This window comes from Pinus tabuliformis, chromosome 1_2 (genome assembly GCF_031772625.1).
Source record: "Pinus tabuliformis cultivar Carrire ecotype Pingquan chromosome 1_2, CPIR1, whole genome shotgun sequence".
NCBI classification, from domain to species: Eukaryota; Viridiplantae; Streptophyta; class Pinopsida; order Pinales; family Pinaceae; genus Pinus; species Pinus tabuliformis.
The window spans coordinates 141,679,632-141,699,949 of record NC_142298.1 but is presented as its reverse complement, the minus strand read 5'-3'; positions in this window follow the sequence as shown (position 1 = coordinate 141,699,949).

Below are 20,318 nucleotides of genomic sequence, written 5' to 3'. Positions count from 1 at the left end.
TTTGTAATTATAAACACACTAGGAAAGATGCGACAAATTGTGTGTTGGTGTGTCACTCTTGGTGCTTTTATATTTACCAAACACACCATAAATAAATATTTAAAAATATTGCTATAGTTCAATGCGTTAGATAATCTAAACATACCATACTGGTGCTAACAGGTTATACGTGCGCATCGATGCACAAGTGTTAGGTCCCTATAATACTAGTGATTCCCCCATTACTATTGTCATTTTATCCATTATTGTTATTATTGTGCCCTTATTTTCCCCGTATTGTTATTAGTGTGCCCCATAGAAACTCACTATTGTTATTGTTGTGCCCTTATATTATTATTGTTAGGTCGGCTTGATTATATTGTGACCCCTTAGACTCCTATATATAGAAGGGAGGTTTAGTAATTTGTATCATCTAAGAATTGTTCATTTGTGTAATGTAAAGGAGGTTTCCCCCTCGAAGAGGCTAAATTATAAGGCGTTGATCTATCTATTCTATCTTTTTGTGAGCTGGTTTCCTAACATTTGGTATCAGAGCTTTGGATTCTAGGGTTTTGCTGCTCCAAACAGGTCATCGTGGAATTGTTGCTATAACTTTTTTTATGCGACGTTTCAGAAGCTAAACAAAAAACCCATTTGAGACGAAATCGTTCTGAAATTCGGGTCCGAATTTCAAAGCTTGTCTCACTATATTTTCGGAGATATGCTCTTAGGAAGTCAGGGTTTTTGCAGACTCCCGAATTACATTCCAAACAAGTGACCTGGGGAAAATAATCATAACTTTTGTTTTGAGCATCAGATTGAAATTTCGAAAGAAGTTTTAGAAATAAGTTGACCTGTAGTTTTATGTATATTAGTTTCAGGTACTAAGGTCGAAACAATGACACGTGACACTTCGTACAAGTTTGTTCTATTGAACTAGTCTATAATCAAGTCACCGTGGGAGATTTGGCATAACTCTTCCTTGGAGAATCCAATCTTGATTAGACTTGCGGGGTTAGAAAGAGGACTCAAAGGGCTACTACAGGATGTGATTTTAGATATTCGAGATCCGCAATTACAGAGATACAACATATTCAATATCGAGCTCTTACAAAGTGAAAAAAAGGTGTGTAGTTTTTTTAAATTTTGCATAAGATTGGTTTGAAAAATTAGTTTGAAGGAATTCAAAGGGAATAGTGAAGAATTATTAGCATTAATTGATGCCCCGAAGAAAGAAAATGGAAACACCTAGTAAGAAACCTGAAATCTCTAGCATGACTCATGAAGAAGAGGAAGAAATGCAACATGATATATCAAAATTACAAGACCAAGTACAACAAATTTCACTCTCACAAAAGGTAACTGAAGCCAAGATGAATGGCATGGAAGCTAATATGAATGGCATGTAAGTTAAGATGGATGCCATGGACGCTAAGATGGAAGAATTGAAGATAAATTTGAATAAGTTGCTACAAGAAATGGTTACTAATGGTGAAAGGGTAGTAACAGAAACTCATGATGAGAACAAAAGAAATGTTAATCATGATTTCATAGACTCTAATGTTGGATTGAAGACCCACCATGTTCCAAAAATCGATATGAGGAAGTTTGATGGCAAGGATCCAGGAACATGGATACTGCACATGGAGCAATTTTTTGATCTCCATAATGTGCAAAACACACAAAAGGTACGTATTACAACCTTATATTTGGAACGAAATCAGTTTGTATGGTATCGATGGCTTTGCTCTTGTAAACAAATTGTCACTTGGGCAATTTTTATGGAAGAAATGATAGCGCATTATGAGGATACAAAAAGAAACACCTTTTTTAGCCAATTGATAAATCTCAAACAAAAGGGTTCAATGATGGAGCACATTGAGGACTTCCAAAAATTGAACATAAGGGTAAAAGATATTCCAGAGGAGCATAGGATTGATGTGTTCATAGGGACTTTAAAGGATAATATCCAACATGAGGTTCGCCTTTGGGAACCTAATTCATTGGAGAAGGCATTTAGGTTAGCAAGAAAATGGAAAGCAAAATTATGGCAACCAGGAAGCTTACCACTGACAACTATAAAGATGGAAGTGTCGTTGCCCCTAGCCTTCCACAACCTACAAGGTTGACACCACAACAATTGGAAGAAAAAAGAGCAAAAGGGCTTTGTTACAGTTGTGATATAAAATACACTAAAGGTCATAAGTGTGCTGAGAAGAAATTATTCTACATAGATTGTGAAGAGGAGGAAGAAAAGGAACAAGAAATGTCAAAAGAAGAGGATATACTCCAGGAAAAAACCCTAGATAAAGAAGAAATGAATCCGACCATATCTTGTAATGCATTGGCTGGAATTACCACTCCTCAAACTATCAATATAGAAGGACATATCAAGAAGAAAAAGGTAATAGTGTTGATTGATTCGGGAAGTGCCCATAATTTTATTCATTGTAAGATAGCCAATGAATTGAATTGCTTCCTATATCCAACACCAGAGTGTCAAGTGATGGTTGCAAGTGGAGGAACCATAAATTTCTATGGAAAGTGCCATAATATCAAGCTATCCATGGGAGAATACGTATTGAATAGCCCAATGCTTTCCATTCCAATGGGTGGTGCTGATGTTGTACTAGGAGTCCAATGGCTACAATCCTTGGGTACAATAGCTTTTAGTTTTCAAGAATTTTTCATGAAATTTTGTGTGGAAGGAAAGGAAGTTGAATTAAGGGGTATTGCAGGAAAACTGAGAAATATAATTAGCTCTAACAATATGACATATCTTCTAAAGAGGGAACAACAAGGCATAATTACACAATTATGTTTGCTAGAGGTTCCCACATCGAAATCATCTATTTCTCTAGATCTCCAAAAAATCTTGGACAATCATTCCAAGGTATTTGAGACTCCCAAAGGCCTCCCACCTATTCGTGATCATGATCATGCTATTCATTTGATTCCAGGAAGTGTTCCTCCAAACATCAGGCTGTATAGATATCCCTAGCCCAAAAGAGTGAAATTGAACATATGGTTGCAGAAATGCTAGAGGCTGGTATAATTCAACCTAGTCAAAGTTCTTTTTTTTCTCCAGTAGTATTGGTGCATAAGAAGGATGGATCATGGCGCATGTGTCCGGATTATAGGGATCTCAACAAACTCACTAGTAAAGATAAATTTCCCATTCCTGTCGTTGATGAATTATTAGATGAATTGCATGGATCAATTTACTTCACCAAATTGGATCTTCGTTCAGGATATCATCAAATCATAATGAAGACTGAAGACATTCCGAAAAAAGCATTCAGAACTCATGAGGGTCATTATGAATTTTTGGTCATGCCTTTCGGCCTTACCAATACACCTTATCTACATTTCAAGGTTTGATCAATTCCATTTTCAAAGCCTTCCTTAGAAAATTTGTGTTAGTATTTTTTGATGATATACTAATCTACAACAAGTCTTGGAAGGATCATGTTGAACATGTTGACAGGGTGCTCAAACTATTGAAGGAGAAACAATTATATGCAAAAAGCTTCAAATGTTTCTTTGGAGTACAAGAGGTGGAATATCTGGGTCATATTGTATCTCATGAAGGTGTTAAGGTAGACCCTAGCAAAATTAAAGCCATTAAGGAATGGAAAACCCCCACATCCATAAAGCATATGTGAGGATTTCTCGAGTTGACAGGGTATTATCACAAGTTTGTTAATAACTATGGGAGAATATCAACACCGCTAACAACATTATTGAAGAAAGATGCATTTTCATGGACTCCAAAAGCAACAAAGGCCCTCGAACATCTTAAAGAGGCAATGTTCCAAGCACCAGTCTTGGTTACGTCGGACTTCACAAAACCTTTATTTTGGAATATGATGCTTCAGGAAATGGAATTGGTGCTATTTTAATGGAATATGAAAGACCCATTTCTTTCAAAATTCATCCAATCAAAGGAAAGTATTTACACAAAGCTATTTATGAGAAGGAAATGTTGGCAATACTACATGCACTTAAGAAATGGCGACCCTACCTAATGGGAAGACACTTCAAGGTAAAAATGGATCATGATAGTCTTAAATACTTTTTAGAACAAAGATTATCCTCTTAAGAGAAACAAAAATGGGTCTCAAAGATGTTGGGTTATGACTTTGAAATTATCTATAAAAAAAGGAAGGCAAAATGTTGTGGCAGATGCACTCTCAAGAAAGGATGAGGAGGTGGAAGCATTGTTGTGCACCATTTTTATTATCCAACCAGATTGGATAAACAAAGCAAGGGATGAATGGAAGAATGACGAAGAAGTGTGGGCACTGATTCAAAAATTACGATACATTTAGCTGGAAAAATGATTCGTTATGGTACAAAGATCGCTTATACCTATGTAAGAATTCCCAACTCAAACAAAATATTCTTATGGAATTGCACACTTCTCCCTTAGGAGGGCACTCAGGATTTTTAAAAACTTACCACAAGGTTAAGAAGGAATTTTTTTGGGATGGCCTTAAATCGGATATTCAAAAGCTTGTGGCAGAATGTTTGGTTTGCCAACAAAATAAAGTTGAAACAATTAAGACCCTAGGTCTATTACAACCTTTATCCATTCCAAGCCAACGTTGGGAGGAGGTTTCAATGGATTTTATCACAGGTTTACCCAATCCCGAAGGAAAGAGTGTCATCATGGTGGTAGTTGATAGACTTACCAAGTATTCACACTTTTGTGCATTATCGCATCCATTTAAAGCCGGTACAATTTCTATTTCATTTATGGAAACAATTCAAAAGCTACATGGAAACCCAAAGATTATTGTAAGCGACAGAGATCCCATTTTTACTGGAAATTTTTGGACAAAATTATTTTCTTGTCTTGGTACTCAGTTACCTCATAGCTCATATTATCATCCTCAATCTGATGGGAAAACTGAGATAGTAAAAAAATGTTTGGAAGGATATCTTCGTTGCTTTGTATCTGATAAACAGACACAATGGGTCAAATGGTTGCCTCTGGCTGAATGGTGGTATAACACTTCATTCCATACTGCACCAAAAATGACCCCATTTATGGCACTTTATGGATATCATCCACCATCCATCACATCATATTTAAGAGAAAATTCTAAGGTTCAAGCAGTAAAACATCACATCGAGCATCAACAACAAGTTCTCCAACTCTTAAAGGATAACCTCACATTGGCGCAGAATAGAATGAAACAACAGGCAAATCAACATCGCAACGAAAGAAGTTTTGATGTAGGTGACTAGGTATTCCTATGACTACAACCATATAAACAAATGTCCCTCAAGCAAGCTAAGAAGGATAATAAATTATCACCAAAGTATTATGGTCCGTACAAGGTGTTGCAAAAGATTGGTACTATGGCATACAAATTGGAGCTTCCTGTAGCTTCCCGAGTGCACCCAATTTTCCATGTTTCATGTTTAAAGAAGGTTATAGGTGACAAGCTCCCAGTTCAAACAATATTGCCAGAACTTGACGAGGAATGAAAAATCATATTGGAACCAGAAGTAGTCACATAAACAAGAACTCCACAACTATGAAATCAATCAATTTCGGAGTATCTCATCAAGTGGAAGAACTTATCCGCTGAAGATTCCACATGGGAGGATGAGAAATTTATACAAAAGCATCCAGAACTACTCAATCATTTAGGACAACGCTTTTTAGAAGGAGAGGGGCATGTTAGGTCCCTATAATACTAGTGGTTCCCCCATTACTATTGTCATTGTATCCCTTATTGTTATTATTGTGCTCCTATTGTCCCCATATTGTTATTAGTGTGCCCCATAGAAACCCACTATTGTTATTGTTGTGCCCTTACATTATTACTGTTAGGTCAGCTTGACTATATTGTGACCCATTAGACTCCTATATATATAAGGAAGATTTATTCATTTGTATCATCCAAGAATTGTTCATTTGTGTAATGTAAAGGAGGTTGCCCCCTCGAAGAGGCTGAATTCTAAAGCATTGATCTATCTTTTCTATCTTTTTGTGAGCTAGTTTCCTAACAACAAGTATGCCACACCACTATGAAAAGTTAAATTTTTGAAACACCCGTAGTGTGTCATACTTATGTGCGCATCGTTACCGATGTAGTTACAGTTGAAAGCACACCGACACTGGTGCTTGACTATGTTTTGAGCGCACTGGTAATTTTTATTTTTTTTTAATTTGAAAGTTATGTTTCCATAGTTATAAATACATGTTTCATTTAATAAAAAAATATTATTTTATGTATGAGGCTGATGTATTTTATATGTCAATCATGTAGTAGAGATGTCAGTAGAGGGAGAAACAACAAGAAAACCCATACAATATGGTCCGACCATGGCAGACGAGAGAGAGGGAGAGGGATTTATACCCTTGCCATATTTCTCTAGTCACCGTAGTGCTCTTGAGGAATGTAGGCCTCCTCAAGTAATATGAGGAGGGTACATCCCTGAAGGTGCACTCTGTCTTATTAGTGCATCAGATCCGTCGATGGAATGTCCAGCATCAAGATTTCTATGTTGGTCCTGAGTTGTTGTATAGGCCCACTAAGGAGGACATATACTTTATCACTGACCTATCTGGAAGAGGGGAGTATCTTCCCTAGTTTCCTGATGTCCTCCATGGTGTTTCACCTGAGAGTCAACTTGCATATACTTAGAGATATATTGGGCCTCATGTGGTCAATCCATCAAATTGTCAGGTCCATGGTGGATAGCTACATATTTCTTCTTTTGTTACTAACATAGGAGGCTAGGTGCCTCTCCTTATTAGTCAGCACCATTGCACATTCTTGTGGTGATGGAAAGTGCATTAGTTGCCCTATTTTGTTATATGTTGATTCGTTGATTGAGGTGCCATGTTGCATCAGATGGTGTGCCATTTGATTTAGGTAATTTTGCACAACTTTACATAGATGTCGTGCATTGTCGAAACAGGGGAGGGAGACCTTCCCTTTTTCTTCCAATATTTTTTGTTTATTTTTTGAGAGATTTCCAGAGATGAGGCCTACATTTGATCGTTTCCCTCCTATGTCGACAACTGAGGCCTGGATGTGCATGTGGGGGTAGATGATGCCCAACAGGGACATGTCGAAGTTTCCGACCAGGATTTTGGACGAGGCATTGGCACTACTGTCTAGTGTGGATGACCATGTGTTTGTCATGTTAGGGTATCCGTACGTGGGGATTGATTGGAGAAGGTGTCCCAACATCTTCTTCATAGTGTTTGAGGCTCCAGATGATAGAGGTAATATTAATGTCTTCTTTAATTTAATCTACTTTCATTTTCTTGTTTTAATGAATTAGAATAAAATTTATTCTAGCACGTTCTTTAACTTGTTTTATTAAATTCTTTAATGAAATTGTCTAATTATTTTTTTGTACTTTATATTTTGTAGACATCAGCTCATATGATGGGGACATGCCTCTTCCCCCACTGCTGGATGGAGGAGATGAGGAGATGGGCGAGGCCCAAGAGGATGAGGCACATCCTTAGGGGGGCATGGGAATCTAGGGGCAGAGGATTGCTATGCGATTTCAGATGGACCACTATGATAGATTGGCTAGAGTTTTAGTTCGGTAGAGAATCCGCCCTGTGGAGCCTTGAGATATCAACATAGATCTGATGTTCATGGATCTCTACATGAACTTTCCACAGGATTTGATGTCTCTTATGTGACATGTCATTGGAGCTAGTACTTTATTGGCAGGGATGAGGGTTGCAAGGCATCATGCAGTAGCACATCCATCAGATGATGGTGGTCATGACGATGATGAGGGTGATGATGATTATCATAATGATGAGGGCGTTGATCAGGATCATGATGATGAGGATGGTGGTGATGATGCTTCTAGTGGTGCCACCCCATCAAATCATGGTCATCAGGGTGTTAGTGATCCTTCTGGTAGTACACCTGCTCGTCAGTCGCCTGATGATGATCAGATGTCAAAGCTAGAGGATGTGTCGTATGTTTCTTCTGACAGAGTAGACTAGCCACCTTCTCCTACAAACCAACCACCTTCTACTACAAACTAAACACCTCTTAGTCCTCCACCTCAACTGAGTTCGACAAACGTACTTGATCAGGAAGTAGTTGATCATACTGTCTTCTACTGGAAACCAAGATGCAAGCACTACTCTGTATGTTGTACTAGATATTTGATTGCACTTTTTTGAATTCATGATGTAGTTATTTGACTTATTTGTACACACACACACACACACACACACATATATATAGTGCATTTTTTTTGTTTATGTTTATGTACTTAATTTATATGTTGGTGTTGATGTGTATATCGCTAGGTCATGTTAAATATGTTCATTTAATGTGCTTGCAGATAGATATGTACGTAATATTATTTATTTAACATGAGATATATATTAATTTGAGGATGTGTGTGGTGATGATGTTAGATTACAACCTTTGTGGTTTGTTAGATGTGATCATGATAATGATGCCTTATTAGATTATTAGATTTTTGTGCTAGCTAATGATATTTATATGTGCTACTAGAAGTATATATAATTAGATGATGGTAGTGAATTCGAATATGTATCATAGATGATGTTTATGTTTTTTAGATGATTATCACCATGATGTTTATTTTTACGAAATAATATTTATTATAGATTATGTGTTGGTGAATTTATATCAAACTTTTTTATATGAAATTGCATGTAAAATGACTTACTTTAAAAAAATGCAAAGATACTTTTATAAATTACAAAGTTTAGTATGGTTGAAACTATGATTGTAAAATTACAACAAATATTTTTCTATTGTTTAAATAGTTCATTGATATTCAATCTAACTTAATTAGTAAAATATCTCAATACTCATAACGATAAAATAATTAAAGGTAAAATAATTTAGTTAGTTCTTAAAAAGACGAAAATGTGTAACTCATTCAATTTTTAATATAAAATATTATTAATAATAAATGATTCAAAAATACAATTTAACTAATTCAATATTATTTTATTTTTAAATATATGCATGGGATCTAGTAAGTGGGCAATCTTAAGATGCTCCCAATATGGGAGCTCATAAAAGACATATTTCCTTTTCATCCCAATGGGAAATTTCTCAATATAGGTGTCGAAGAAATCTGGATCATCGAACATAGGCTCCCCATTTGAATAAGACATTTATGCAAACTCCTTCTCCTTCTCTAACTCATATTCTCTAAGTCATCCAGTCGATGTCATTATTGCAGGCCTTTGGTTCTCTCAGGTTTACCATTGAAAGCGGATGTTGGTCTTCTTTAAGGGTGTTCTACTGGGAGGAATACCCAGGAGCACTCATACACTAACTTTCGTAAGTGGTCGCATCACCTAGCCTTTAGAGAAGGTCCACAACATTTACATATATGATACCTTTTTGTTACAAGACTTGTGAAATTATTGTATATAAGCCGACACGTTAGCAACCATGAAGATCTGAACAATTGCAATGAATTAAATTAATATGCGAAACAATATTGTTACTAAAAAAATCAATAAGAATGTAATTTACCAAAGAAAAATCCTAAGCCTGGATAATCATGTATGGTGTAAGCACATATGCCATACAACGTAAAACTCCTCTCTGTTGTGATGAGTCTTGATACATTGTACACATGTATCCCTTCCCATAATTCCTTAAATTCATCTACCAATGGTTGTAAGTAGACATCCATATTCTTCACTTGTCTTCTACTACGGACTATGAGATCCAACATAATATATTCATTCTTCATGCAAAACCATGGGGGGATATTGTTATTGATTATTATTACATGCCAAATAGAATAGTTGGTGTTTTGGAGGAAATATGGGTTAACGCCATCCATGGCTATGCTGAGTCGTAGACTTCGTACTTCATCATTGAATTTTTCAAGCCATATATCCTCTTTATACTTCATGGATATTGAATCTATTGGGATTCACATAACTTCTAAATCACCTCTATGTGAGGCATGCCATCCCTACAACATAACTAATTCTTTACAATGAAAGAGTCCTCGAATGCTTGGGATTATAGGCATGTGCCTCAATATCTTATGAGGAAGACCATGTGACTTACCCTTTTTTTAATTACGGTACCTGTCATGCCAGCATTTCAGACATATATATTTGTTTGCATATTCTCCTCTATATATAATACAATCATTCAGACATGAATGATATGATATATACTCAACACCCAACATTTTCAAAAATTGCTTTACCTCTTCACAACTACCCAACAAGATATTATCACTCGAAAGAACCTTATATTTGAATATCTTGCAGTTGGTGGGGAATATAATTGTACAATGTCAATATTTAACATTCATAAGATTGACCATTTTTAAATTTGATTGTGTGACAAAATATAAGGAACTTGATCAATCATGCAAGTCAATTACCTCAACATTGCTAAGAATTATGCATTCAACATGTCAAAATTTTCTTTCACGTTATATAACAACATCATTGTCCCAAACTAAGTAGACTTTGGCTTGCCACCAAGTCCAAAGAGAGGGGTTGTGGAAGTAGATTTTAGGCTTTCGAATAAGGTATCAATGATATGAGCATCATCCCTTAGCTCATCATTCTTGAATGCATCTAACAACATTTCCTCCATGGCAGTCATATCCCATAAGTAATCATCCATACCAACCTCCATTTGATTGCCTCCATTTCCAACTTATGATGAAGAACTATTATTGTTGTAGTCATTCCTAATTGGTGAATATGGACATAGTGCGAATTGAATAAGTGGTTGATTCAACCATATTTTGTATGCTTCCTCTTCGAGTCTCACTCTTAATGCAACCTTCTCTTATTTTGATGTTGTAGTGGGGTGCACCAAAATATGGTAGGTGGGTCGCTCATCATCACTAGAATCCTAATTTCAAAAAATATTGAACATCATTAGAATAATATCAATGATATTAGTAAGCATGACAATGCAATTGGTTTGTTAAAATTTCAGTATACCAAACAATTATTACCATCGTTGGTCCAGGATTGTGGCTAGAAAATGCCATGTTCTAATTGGCCGGGTGAAGAGGTTGTCCATTTTCATCTACCCACTGCTTGATATATGTTGCTCCTGATAAGAGCTTCCGAAGTTTTTGAAAATAATGTGGAGTAATGTTTTGTGCATCTGAAATCGATTCTGAATCTGGAATCTGCAATTAATTTGCATAAATTTTTATTCAAATTGACATGGATTTAGAAAAAAAATAAAAAAATAGATAATCAAAACATCAATCAAATCTGAACTTACTCAAGATGGAAAGGGAGAACTCCGCGAAGGAATTTGATCAACAATATGGAATGAGTTGGAATTTGAAGAATTGGTTATTTGATATTATTGATATTTTGTCTTTGTATTTGAGAAAAATCAGAAATAAAATTTTGTGTGAATATATAAAATTAATCTTGAGAACCATATAACCACAATCTAAATTTCAATATAGTCTTGAAACCATTTTTCAAGAACAAGGTGACTTTAAGCGGAAAATGTATACTATGAACTACTGTAATTCATGTGGATGCGCTCTAAAGGATAATTTGATATTAATAATTTTCCATGACAGTGATCAAAAATTAAAATCCCAGTTTATTTAATATTATAAATGCACCAACGCGTTTATTCAGATAAACACACTGGTTACCAGAGTTTTTTTTGGCTGAAAATAATTTGATTTATTTATAAAAATATATCTAACGGCTTCTGTATTGAATGGTACAAGTTGTATATTGATTAAAAAATGTCTCAAAAGGTCTCAAGTAACAAAAATATTGATCGACACAATGACAGCACATCAAAAAAATCAGAGAAGACAAGTTCTTTTTAAATTCTTTACAAAATTAATATGTTTGAATTATACGTAAGTTTAACTAATATGTATTAGTTGTTGTGTGTCATGCAGTGCCACAAAATGAACAAGGTCGATAAGATTATTTCTAATCTAGGTGCAGAAGAGCGTAAAATCCTGATAGAAAAATTGCAGAATGATGAATCAGGTGAATGAAAAAATACTATTCAATGTGAGTTTTTTTTTAATAATAAGCTTAAGAATATTAGATAGCATGTTTAAAATGTTGAAAATGCAACAAGAAAATCCTAATTTAAGTTTTTCCTTGAATTAAATTGTAATTCCACATCTCATGACAACTTGTAATAGTTAACTAAGTTACTTTGACTTAGTTGGCTTAGTTAATTCGAGCTAAGGGTCTAACTAGAGTCATGTAAATTGTCTCCTACTTTTTTAGGAGCTCTGGATGAGTTTATTTTGAGTTGTAATTATTCAATTCAATTTAAATGAGTTAAATTCAATTAAACTAGTTGCAACCGATGAAGGAATTAGTGGGAAATCTAGTAGTTGGGTGTAACCTGTAGTAGTGGGGTGTAACCAACATTAATCAACCAGTAAACTAAAGATTCACCCATAATTAACTCATGCATGTCAGATTGGAGAAAGATCTGGGTGAGATTGGAGTTTAGGGACAATGTATTATCAGTTGTGTAATCATCTTAATTGTACATGTGGTACATGCAATTAGAGGAAGGCATATGAGGATTGCACAATTCATATTTGTGGAATTTCCCAATTAAATATGGGCTAATTACCTAGGAAAATGCGCAAGGAAATAGGGACTTGGGCAAGCAAGAATTTGGCTAAGTATTGGCTTGAGCTTGTCTGGGAGGCAGTGAGATAGATAGAGATAGTGTAAAGGTTCCTCAGGTTTTAGCAAAGCATTGTAATCTTCTCATATTTTCTGATTAATGCAATATACATATAGCAGGGGTTTTTAGTTGTGGCTTTCCCCAAAAAATTATTGTCTTATGTGTGATTGAATTATTTCTATTTTATGCTCCTTGATTTCATCGATCATTTATTATTTCTCCTAATGAGTAAAGTAGATTCAATTCAATTGTTTTATCATATTAGAATCTGTAGTTTGAATCTAAAAGGAATTTCTACATGGTATCAGAGTTGAAATCACTATAGAGAGGAGAATACAAGTTTGTCTTTTGCAGGAGAAATCGAATTTCAGTATCATACTTCAGAGCTAGTAGGATGTTATCTGCGGATTGAGACTCACATATGCCCTTGAGGGTAGTTAAAACTATATTACTTGGAAGGATAGGATGGAGGCTGTGTTGGAAGACAACGAGATTAAGGAATTCATAGGCAAAGATATTCCTAAGCTAGCTGATGCTCAGGATCTGGTAGAGTGGAGAAAGTGTGCAGCAAAGTAGAGAAGGATTATCTTAGAAGGAGTTCGAGATCATATTGTCTCGAACCTCCACAATAAGGAAACTCCATTTGCAATGTGGAAGGCCTTGATAGACCTGTTTCAAAGTAGCAGTGACCAAGGGAAGCTGGCACTGAAGGAAAAGCTCAGAAAAATCAAGATGGAGAAGGGAAACACGATACCAAAGTACTTGACCAAGTTCACCCAATGTTGGGATGAGCTTGGAAGTGTCATTGTTATAGTTTTTGAAGATGATCTAGTGAGTGTAACACTTCTAGGCCTTCCGAAGAGCTGGCACAACTACCAGGACTCAGTTAGTGGGAGGACGAAGCTACCAGAGTGGGAGCGATTATGGTCTGACTTGGTACAAGAAGAGATTTGGTGGAACACCAGAGATGGATCCTCATCCAAGCATGATGATGAGGAGAATTGTGCCTTAGCTAGAAATGTGAAGAAAGGGAAGGGGAAGTCATCCCATTCCAAATTAGATTCTAGTGAGAGCAGAAAAAAGAAGGACATGCCGAAGATTAAATGTTTTCACTATCACGACCTTGGACACTATGCCACAAAGTGTCTGCACAAGAAGGTCGGTAAGAATCCCTTAGGAGGAGAAATAGGTTAAGCTCTTACTTCACAATTCAAACTTGATTTCACCCTCGTCGCCTACATGGTGATATCGGGGATGGGTAGTGTGTGGTACCTGGATAGTGGAGCCTCATTCCATATGACTGGAAAAAAGGAGTTCTTCAGTGACTTGGAGGAGAAGGACCTCCAGATGCACATTGAGACAGGAGATGATGGGAGGTAAAACGCGATTGACATTGGTACTATTACCTTTTAGAGGGAATCTAGTACTCCTCCCACATTAAAAGATATCATGTATGTTCCATGTTTGAAGAAGAATTTGGTTTTAGTTGCCATGTTGGAGGACCGTGGCTATGATGTCATATTTAGCAAGGGAAAGGATTTCCTTCATCACATAGCCTCAAGATAGGTGAAGTGGATCAGGGTTCGGGTGAGGAACCTCTACAAATTGGATGTAGAATTCTGCGTTGCTTAGAGAACTAAAGCAGAGAAGGTGCAAAGCCGAGACATCGGTGAGTTGTGGCATAGAAGATTGGGTAACTTGCACCACCGAGCTTTGAAGATCATTCAACAAATTTTACAAGACTTCCAAAGGGTACACTAGAGAAGAGAGACACGTGCAAAGGGTGTACATTTGGGAAGTACACCAAAGCTTCCATTCATGATAAATAAAGTCGAACACAAGTGATCCTTGATCTAGTTCACTCAAATGTGTGTGGACCATTCTCGATAACATCCATGGCCAAGCACATGTATTATGTAATTTTTTTGATGATTTTTCTCATAAGTGTTATATTTTATTCATGTAGAAGAAAGATCAAATGTTCACTAAATTTTGTGAATTTAAAGCACTTGTCGAGAAATATACTGGTAGGAATGCTAAAGCTCTCAGAAGCGATAAAGATGGAGAATATGTGTCGAATGAATTTAAGAAATTCTATGCATCAAAAGGAAGTCAACAAGAGTTAATAGCACCTCATAACCCACAACAGAATGGGGTGGCTGAAAGGAAGAACAAAATTATTGTGGGGGATGCAGGGGTAATGTTACATGATCAGGGCCTATTGTTGCGCTTGTGGGATGAAGCATGCACATAGTTATTTATTTGCATAAAAAATCCCTCATTGAATTCTCAAGATTGAATACACTAGAAGAATATTTTTCAAGTAAGAAACCATATGTGGAACACTTCAAGATCTTTGGTTCATCTATTTACTATCATGTTACCAAGGATGCACAGAAAAAGCTAGAGCCAACAACAGAGTTGGGTATATTTGTGGGGTACATTGATACACCTCACAACTATCGGGTGTACCTATCATCCAACAGGATGACATTGGTTCGTAGAGATGTGAAGTTTGATGAAAATAAGGCCATGATATATTCCCTTTAGAGGGAGCTTTAGTTACATGTAGATGAGGACCTTTTAGCTCCAAAGGAGGAACCTCAGGATGATGTGGAGCAACGACATGCATAGAAGTAGAGAGTGGAAGCACCCACTCTTGTAGAGACCTCCAGAAATGGAAGGAAACACACCAGAGAGGCTGACAGATTGATTCATGATGCTAGAGAGAATGTGGGAGCACCCACATCACAACACAGGTAGAGGAGGTCACCAGATTGGTACACTGGCTACATGGCTCTAATGAGCGAGAGTGTAGAGGTTTAGCCATCCTCATTTGAGGAAGAAGTGAAACAACCAGTATGGGTTGATGCCATGGTTGAAGAGTATGACTCCATTATCAGAAACAATGTTTGGGAAGTTATTTGAAGACCAGTAGATAAGTCAGTGGTGAGTTCCATATGGATTTATAAGGCAAAGAAAGAAACATACGGGAGTATGGAGAAACACAAGATCAAATTTGTGGCCAAATGGTTGTCTTTGGTGGAGGGAATTGATTACGAGATCTTTTCTCCAGTGGAAAGCTACTCTTCAATCGGATATATTCTAGCATTGTTAGTGTATATGGGATGGAAGATACATCAGATGGACATGAAGACAACATTCCTCAATAGTATGATTGAAGAAGAGGTGTATATTGAGAAACTGGAAGGTTTTGCGACCTTTAACAGAGAGTCTCATGTGTGTGGACTAAAGCGAGCATTGTATGGAATAAAACAAGCACCCCATTCTTGGTACACCAGAATTGACAGCAATTTCACTAGGTTGGGCTTCACCAAATGTGAAGCAGATGCGAACCTTTTCCATAATGTAGCTGAAGGTAAATTATTGATTATAATGCTATATTTTGATGATTTGATTCTAACAGGTGATGAGAAGTTGATAAAATGTTGCAAAGAGGATCTTACAAGAGAATTCGAGATGAAGGACTTGGGGCTCATGCATTACCTTCTTGGTATGGAAGTATGGCAAGGAGATGAGGAACTGTTTGTCTCTCAGCGCAAGTGTGCCAACAAGATACTGAAGAAGTTCCACATGAAGAGCAAAAAACCCATGGAGACTCCTCTAGTTGGTAATTGGAGGAAGGAGGATGCTACTTCAGGTGAAGTAGTGGAGGCTACTATTTATAGACAACTTGTTGGTTCACTTATGTATTTGTTGAACACATGATTGAACATGTGTTTAGTAGTTAACCATCTTAGTCAAGCCATGGTTAAGCCAACCAAACTCTATTGGAAGGTAGCTAAACATGTGTTGAGATACCTCAAAGGAACCACTCAATTTGGTATTTGGTACAAATGGACAGAGGGAGTGAATCTTCAAGGCTTCACAGATGCAGATTGGGCAGGGAGTCTATCCGACAGGAAGAGCACATCAGTGGGAATCTTCAATATTGGGTCAACAACAATTTATTGGTACAGAAGGAAGCAGAGATCAGTTGCACTCAATTCAGAAGAAGAAAAGTACATGGCTACTAGTCAAACAACTTGTGAGGTTATATGGATAAGGAAGATCCTTGTTAGTTATTTGGTCAGCATATGGATCCTACATTGATTTACTATGACAATCTTAGTTGTATTAAACTCTCTAAAATCCAAGATTGGTTCAAGCATATCGAATCCAGTATCACCATCTACGAGATTGTGTGTAGAGGAGAATCATGTTGTTGGAGTACATTCCTATAGAGGAGAAGGATGTAGATATTTTGATAACGGAATTGTCAAGATGAAATTTGAGTTTCACAAAGGTAGAATCGGGGTAGCAAATGATCCCTTTATTGTTGAGAGGGAGTGTTGAAAATGCAACAAGAAAATCCTAATTTAATTTTGTCCTTGAATTAAATTAGGAATTAAATTGAAATTCCACATCTCATGACAACTTGTAATAGTTAACTAAGTTAATTTGAATTAGTTGGCTTAGTTAATTCGAGTTGAGGGTCTAACTAAAGTCACGTAGAGTGTCTCCTACTTTTTTACGAGATCTGGTTTAGTTTATTTTGAGTTGTAATTATTTAATTCAGTTTAACTGAGTTAAATTCAGTTAAAATAGTTCCAACTGATTAAGGAATTAGTGGGAGATCCAGTAATGGGGTGTAACCAAGGCTAATCAACCAGTAAACTAAAGATTCACTCATAATTGACTCATGCATGTCAGACCAGAGAAAGACCCAAGTGAGACTAGAATTTAGGGACAATGTACTATCAGTTGTATAATCATTTAAATTATACGGGTGATGCATGCAATCAAAGGAAGTCATATGTGGATTACACAATTCATATTTGTGTAATTTCCCAATTAACCATGGGCTAATTCCCCAGGAAACTACACAAGGAAATAGGGACTTGGGCAAGCAAGAATTTGGCTAAGTATTGACTTGAGCTTGTCTGGGAAGCAGTGAGATAGAGAGAGATAGTGCAAAGGTTGCTCGGATTTGAACAAAGCATTGTAATCTTCTCATATTTTCTGATTAATGCAATATACACATAGCAAGGGTTTTTAGCTATGGCTTTCCCCATAAAATTATTGTTTTATGTGTGATTGTATTCTTTCTCTTTTATGCTTCGTGATTTCATCGATTATTTATTGTTTCTGCTGATGAGTAAAGTAGATTCAAATAAATTATTTCAGCATATTACAATCTACAATTTGAATCTAAAAGGAATTTCTACATGGTATTAGAGCTGAAATCACTATAGAAGAGGAGAATACAAGTTTATCTTTTGCAGGAAAAATCCAATTTGCAGTATCGTACTTCAGAGCTAGCAGGATGTCATTCTACAAATTGAGACTTGAATATTCCTTTGAGGGTACTTCGAAATATATTGCTTGGAAGGACATGATGGAGGCAGTGTTGGAAGACAATGGGCTTCAGGAATCCATAGACAAAGATATTCCTAAGCTAGATGATGCTCGGGATCTTGCAAAGTGGATAAAGTGTGTGGAAAAGGAGATAAGGATTATCCTAGAAGGAGTTTGAGATCATATTGTCTCGAACCTCCGTGATAAGGAAACTACATTTGCAATGTTGAAGGCCTTGACAGACCTATTTCAAAATAGCATTGACCACAAGAAGTTGTCACTGAAGGAAAAGATTAGAAAAAATAAGATGGAGAAGGGAAACACGATACCAAAGTACTTGACCAAGTTCACCCAATGTCGGTGTTATAGTTATTGAAGATGATCTGGTGAGCCTAGCACTTCTAGGCCTTCCCAAGAGTTAGCAAAACTACCAAGACTCAGTTAATGGGAGGGAGATGCTACCACAGTGGGAGTGATTGTGGTCTGACTTAGTAAAACAAGAGATTCGATGGAACACCAAATATGGATACTCATCTAAGCATGATGATGAGGAGAATTGTGCCTTAGCTAGAAAGGCGAAGAAAGGGAGGGGAAATTCATCCCATTCCAAATCAAATTCTAGTTAGGGTGACAAGAAGAAGGACATGTCAAATATTAAATGCTTTCATTGTCAGGAGATGAGACACAGTTAGAGTCCGTTAATTTATTATTAATCAAAGGTCTTCAAAGATTCATAGTTTGTTTATCATACAAAGGGTCAAAACTCACAACTTTTTCACTGTTATGAGTTTGAATAAACACTGTCGAGGAAGTCATTATGAAAGTAGTTTTCATTTGGTCATCAAATTCTTAATCTTTAATGGGAAGGGATGTTTTAGTTTGAGAGCTATCATTATGATTTTTGAGTCAGGGTTTGGGGATTTGTTAGATTCGTTCAACTGAAAAAATTTGTTTACAGTCAAAAGGAATGATGTCAAAGCAACATGGTTACAAATATTATAATTTTCTCCCTCTTCTTATATCATGTATTCCCCTTATGCTCTATTCCCTATTTGTCCCCATTCTCTATTTATTCCCTTAGTCCTACATATCCTATTCCCTTATCCCCTTATTCTTTCCAATTATTCCCTATTCCAAAACATCCATTCCATCCCTTATTCCAATTTAGGCCTAAACCCTCTTTATCCTAATCTTAATTCCCTTTTAATCCTAGGCCTAAATTCCCCTACTAAAAAATCATTTCAAATGATGATTGAAACTCACCCGAATACATCATACATTCATTCGGTCATCATACCCACTGTTGTTGGGAAAAGTATCCAATACGGAATGACCCTATCCCACTCTAAGGGTGATAGTACCTCAGCAACAATCAAAGCAAAGCTATTCGAGATTACTTCTTTATGAAATGTAAGAGAGGGGAGAAAGAGATCCACTAACCGTTGTCTTCCGCTAATGATTGATCCAATCTTCTCTCTTTGCTGCTTGCTCCTAGCTCCTTGCTCTTTCACTGACCCAGCTACACCAAGATCCTGCAAAATGGCAAGAGAGGGAAACTACAAGAAGCATACATTCATAATTGATTCAAGGATTAGAATAAATCAAATACACAAATATAGCAATACACCATTGAGACACATGCATATAGAAGAACCTCAAATGCTTTATTAATGGAAGAAGTAAAGTTCAGGAAGTAATACAACCATAAAAGGCCCAATCCAGCATCACCTCCCAGCAGAAAGAAATCTCCTCTTCACCTCCTTCAAGCAAATCACCCAATAGTTCTATACTCAAACCAACAACACTTCCTTACATTCACAAGATTCCAGCCTCCATAGACCTCATGAGAGAGCTCTATATATAGGAGTTTTGGAGAAAGGATGAGTCAGCTTGTAGCTGGCATGAAGCTGACTAGTGTCCTCTCCCACTTCAGTTATTCTTCAGTTCTTGAGTCCACTTGGAGGTTCTTGCTTCCACTTGGAGATCTAGACCCTCTTACTCATCACCAGTCGAATTCCTTGATCCAAGTGTCATTTTGGAAGCTTCCTGGGCATTGACACCTTGAAGAATGACTGTGCCACTTGTCCCAACTCGCCCAGCGCAGGTAGCCTTCTTTGCAGTTGACATTCAGCGCAGGTACACAGTGGAGCAGTTGACATTCAGCGCAGATGCTCAGTGGAGCAGTTGACATGATCCAGAATTAGCCTGTTTTTGAGTGTTTTCAGGTGGAGAACTGATATTTAGTGCTGTGGTTTGCTGACCTTGTTCCTCTAGGGGTAGGAACAACATGTTTAGGGACTTTGGATCCCTTAG